Here is a 6,000-nt window from a genome sequence, read left to right on the forward strand (position 1 = left end):
ACCCGATATTTAGTACACTAACAAGAAATTACATGATTATCATATATCTATTTTTTTTTTAAATTAAAGCGATTTATCTATGTATTAATGCATAATACATTGAGTGTAGCATTCATGAATCCAACTACTGAGAGGAAATATCATTTCTCTTTCTCGTATTAGTTTCGAGATTTTCATTAATAATCTCATAAATTACACAAAAATCTCATTTTTAATTGTTTTTACTAAATTTTATTATTATTTCGAAAAAAAATACTATGTGATAAGTACATGACTATTATCCAAAAGGCTTACGAATTAACTAAAAGGGATTTTTTTTTATAATTTAAAGGGATAATTACACTCCCTTCTCCAGAAGTTTGGTGTAGTTGCACATAAACTCTTTATGGTTTGAAAAATTACATCTAGCACCCCTGAAATTTGCTTCCGTTTAACAAATAAGTCCATTCGTTAGTCAAACTTTCACCAAATTTGTTGATATTAATAAAAAGAATAAAAAAATTCTATATTAACCCCTGATTATCGTATTACTGACTTATTGCAAGTCAAATAGATCTTTTATGACCAAATTACCCTCATACGTCTTCACGCATTAATGCATATGAGGAGGTATATCTTCACCGTTATAAGGGTAGTTTAGTTCGGAAAAAATCATCTGGCCTGCAGGAAGTCAGTAATAAGTCAATTAAGGGTAAATATCAATTTTCATTTAGTTTTTCTTGTTAATATCAGCAAATTCAGTGGATTTCGACTAATGTAGGAACTTATATGTTAGACGGAGACAAACCTACATATAATTTTTCAAACTACATGGGATTATGTGTAATTACACTAAATTTCAAATGAGTGAGTGTAGTTATCCGTAATTTATAAAATAATAAGAATTCAATAACAAATGGGTTGAAAGATAAATACAAGAAGAAAAATGATAACATATGTTTCAATGTTAATGAAGGGCGGAGTTGTCTACTAAAAACATTTGGTGTTATTTGGTAAGTTCTAACTTCTATTTCTCGTATGGATATATATATATATATAAATATATATATATATGTACACTATGTACTAATCTAATATTGTTGACTATATATATATATATTTGATTTATATATATTTCATTTAACTTTTAGTCTACATTTTCTAGAAACAACGTTTCAAACTCTATAGAGATACACTTTTTGTCAACCTGCTGATTCTCTATTTTTTATTCTATAGATTTAAATAATTCAAAGGCATAATTACATTTTTTTTATTATGTAATTATAGGTCGTTAGTTCTTATAATCCCATAATTTATTTTATTTATATAATAATTAATTTTTTTATAAATTTGATTCTGTATTAATAATTTTAATGCTAACAGTCTATAGTTACATAATAAAAAAATAAGGACTAAATGTTAAATAGAATAAGTTATAGGACCAAAAGTACTAATAACATGTAATTGTCGAATAAAAAATTAACTTTTTTTCTAATTCAAATTTTCGGTTAATTGATTTAGATTTAATCAAATTAAATTTAAGTTAAAATTTTTCGAAGACGTAAATAAAATTTATTAAGAGAGAGAGAGAGAGAGAGAGTATGTATATTTAATGGGACATGGATAGGGTCACGGGAGGCTCATGAGCCGTTTGATTTTGGTTCTCACATATGACTGCTTACTATTATTTTGTTTGTATATCTATAATATTTTCTGAGTAAGTATAAGTTTTATTAATAAAACAAAATCGTACAGTACAACAGTGTTTAACTGGTGGTTTCTCCTTCGACAGGTCAAAGGATACGCCATAATCTATATAACGCACATGAACTAACAGAATGCGATAAATTAACACTGATAATCCTCTGTCTAATATCTTCCACGATAATGGTGGCTATGATATTCGGTGGTCGCTCCATATGCTCAAAGCTTCTCAAATTTCGTTTCCTCCAAATGTGATAAATGCAAGCAGTCAAGAGTGCACGATAAGCCATATCTATAATATTTTACTAGTAATTTGTGCAGCATATTTTTTTAATATAATTTAAATAAAATTTGTATTAATTAATAAAAATGATATGCTAATATTAAATTTATAATAAAGTTGGTGGAAAAAAATGGATGAAATTATAAAAAAAGATAGTAATTATAGAGAGTGGAAAGTTAGATAAATAAGTAAATAAAATTAAATATTTTTAAAAAAAAGACACTTTTAACTGTTTTTTCATGTAAAACTAACACTTGTAAGATTTGTAATATCCAATTCTTTATGTGTTGTGGTAGACATAATCATTCCATAATCACAAGGTCTGTGGTTTTTAGTTCGTCTGTCCCGACAGAAAATTCTAGCCCAGATCGAGTCTGATCAAATTAGAATTAAAATTACATAATAAATGAATATATTTGTTATGTGATTGATGTACAATTCAAAAAATAAAATAATTAATTACATGATAAATATATTGTATTTCTATGTAACAGATTGATTCTAACCGAATCTGATTTGAACAAAAATTTTCTATCTGAAGAACAACTGTGTAAGGAAAGGTCTGAATTTTGAGTAAACGTAGAGATGAAGCAATCATGCATTTGTGATCCATTATTTTTGTACTGTGTTGAATCAAAACGTTCAACTTTATCTCAACACTTAATAATTGTGCATTGACCAATGAAATTGCCTAATTGTTATTCATCGGGTTTAATACAATTTATCTTCTGTGATATTATAAATAAGCAAATTATCCCCTTATAAACAAAAAAGTAGCAATTTATCCCCTTATGTTTTTTAAAATGAAACCATTTAACTCCCTGTTTAGGGGGTAAATTGTTTTATTTTAAATACAGAAGGGTAAATTGCTGCAATATGCATTTTAAAAAATATAGAGAGATAAATTGTTGCATGCATTTTAGAAAATAGATTACATTATTATCTCTATTTTATATATGATCGTTTATACAAATTATTTCTGCTTTTTGGATAAAACTGCCCATACTTTTTTAAAATTACACATATATCCTAAAAATGTCAATAATATTATATAAATTGCTTTTACTTTTTAGTCATCAGGCGTGATTTCTGTAATTATGATAAAAATAAGAGGTTTTTGTGTAAATAGACTATAGATTAGGGGTGTAAATGTAATTATTTTTACTTTTTAGGAATATTTTCTTCACACACATTATAATTTATTTCTCAGTTGTTACTCTATTTTTATTTATATATAAGTAGATTAAATAAACATAGAAGAAGATTGGAAAAATCGTATTTATTTTTCATCGTTTGAATTTAAAATCTTGGACAACTTTATGGTGAGCTTCATACCATGGGGAAAGCACGTGCTAGTGCTATTAGGGGTGATTAAAAAAAATTCAAAATTGTTCATAATTGTTCGGACCAAATTCAGTCGAATCGTTTATTATAATTTTATTGAATAAACCATAATTTTAAATTTGGAATAAAATCATAGTGCACTTATTGATTTGATTTTAATTTTTCGTACTAACAAAATCATATAAAATCAGATTGTTAAAATATATGTTATTTATATATATCTATATTAATATAAAAAGAAAAAGTCCCTACATCTTTACAATCGGTGGTTAATGATACTGTCGCACTATTTTTTTGTGAAGTAAAAAATGCCCTTTATTATAAAATAATTGATTTATTCAGCTTTTCAAAAATTTATATTAATTGATAAAATATTATTTCTTTCTTTTTTTCTTTTTATTAATGTGATATACTGATTTATATATTTTACTCTTATTTATGATATATTTTAAAGCGTAAAAAATTATTTATTATATGCACGTATGAACGACATGCCACAACAAGTAGTATATATATATAATAATTTGATGATGCATGTTACTTATTTTTGTCATAAATGTAACCCCCCCCTCCCCCACAACCACCGAACGAGTATTAACCGCACTTTTGATTTTGATATTGAAAGGGACAATTCGGCAAATTATTTCGTAAAAATCACCTATGACAATTCGTTCTGAAAATAACTTCAAAAAAGTTAAAATCGCACTTTGATTACCTCAATGTGCTACAATGAACGAATCTTGTCGAATGATCACCTCAATTAAAAATTTAAATTGTTATAGAGTTTTAGCACGTTCAGGTGATTTTATATATATGTATATATATCAAACTTTGATGTAATTTTTATTTTTTATAAATGGATGATAATTAGATTCGAATATATGTCAAAATTTAAATTATTAAAAAGATATAATAATCTAATATTTAATATTTATGATAAGACTAACAACTAAGAGTAAGAGCCAATAAGAAATAGCTATTTTTTATTAGAATTGTTGAGTTGGTGCATGCAAAGGGCCAAAGCCCATTAATAAAGTTCCAAGCCTATGGGCCTGGGATTTAATAAAGTCCAACTTGGCCCAATAAAGGAATAAGCTCTACATAACACAGCCTCTCTAAGTTGGGCCTTCATGGCCCAATTATGAAGCTCCATACAACTTTATCAATTGGGATAATTGGAATTAGAAATTCAAAGAAAAACTCATTTAATTTCTTTCAATTTAATTAATTACTAATCACTATAATTATGGATAAATTAATTACTAATTAAATACACCATAATTTCAAATCAAATTCCATCTCATTCGTTCAAATCTTAATGTTATCGTTCGAGTGAGGCCTCATTAGCACCAGTGCAGCTTTTCGTACTACATATTAAGGGCCTGGTTTCGTACTACATATATATTAGCTGTCGTTATACATACGTTTCTCTATGCATATAATAAATATTTTTTTATATTTTTAAATAATTATAAATAAAAATAAAATATATAAACCGTTGATATAGTATGATTTAATAATTAGACAGCCTAGGTAGGTAGGTAGGTAGGTAGCTCTTAAAAACCCATACTATAGACACTTAGAATAATACAAAGTTTATTCAAGTGGTCCTCTACTTGTCATGTCAATATCATGAGCTATGTTTTATTCAAATGGTAAGATTTATTGTGTTTTTTTTTTTGTTGCAAAAGAAAAAAAACGTGTGAATTTTAACTCAATAAGTAATAAGATTCATAGTTTTCTGCAAAATAAACAAAAATATTTTATCAGCTTTTTTTTTTATATATATACATACATCACTTTCTTACATATATATTAGGATAAATTATATCGAGTTCGGCTAAAATTTGATAAAATTATAAATATATTCTTGTTATTTCAGGAATTATCAGTACTCCTTTGAAATTGACGTTCGTCTGACAATGAATTCATTTAATTAGCTATGTTAGTGTTACATCAAAATTTGTGTTCGGCTGTCCGAAAAATCTTTCTAGACTCTAAAGGTTAATTTGACATATTTTTTCTATGGACTAAAATGCCCTTTGTAGAAACAAACCAGACATAAATATAAAAGGGGCAAATGGGACATTACATAATATTTTTTTAACATTTTTTAAAAATTTAAAAAGAAAAAAAATATATTTGCGTTTCTACCTTATCATATAAGGATTATATATATATGTTAAATATCTGGAAAAGGAAAAATATTGGTAATTTTTCAAACAATAATGAGTTATTTATTGTTGTAATTATTAGTTTGTATATTAAGACATCAATGCTGGTTACGTGCTATCGAATATTTATTTTGAATTCGATAATTTCACATAACAATCTTGACATATTTTATTTATTTATTATTATTATGAAAATGAATCATACTACTTGTGGTTCTCGGGTTTCCACGCTTTGAAAAAAAAAAAAAAAACTTAGGACCGACGTATTTATAATGTTGGTCAACCAATTAATTACAAGAATAGTTATACCACCATCTCATGAAATTTGGTGTAATTATATATAAATTTTCACGTAGTTTGGGACATTACATCAAATGCCTATAATGTTTGTTTCTGTCTAATAAAGAGATTCTCCTTTAGTTGAATTTCACTAAATTTAATAAAAAAAAAATGAATGAAAATTCATATTTACCCATGACTGACTTATGAAGGTCAAACAAATCCTTATGAAGGTAA

Source organism: Sesamum indicum, linkage group LG5 (genome assembly GCF_026168435.1).
Source record: "Sesamum indicum cultivar Baizhima isolate 11 linkage group LG5, ASM2616843v1, whole genome shotgun sequence".
Taxonomy (NCBI): domain Eukaryota; kingdom Viridiplantae; phylum Streptophyta; class Magnoliopsida; order Lamiales; family Pedaliaceae; genus Sesamum; species Sesamum indicum.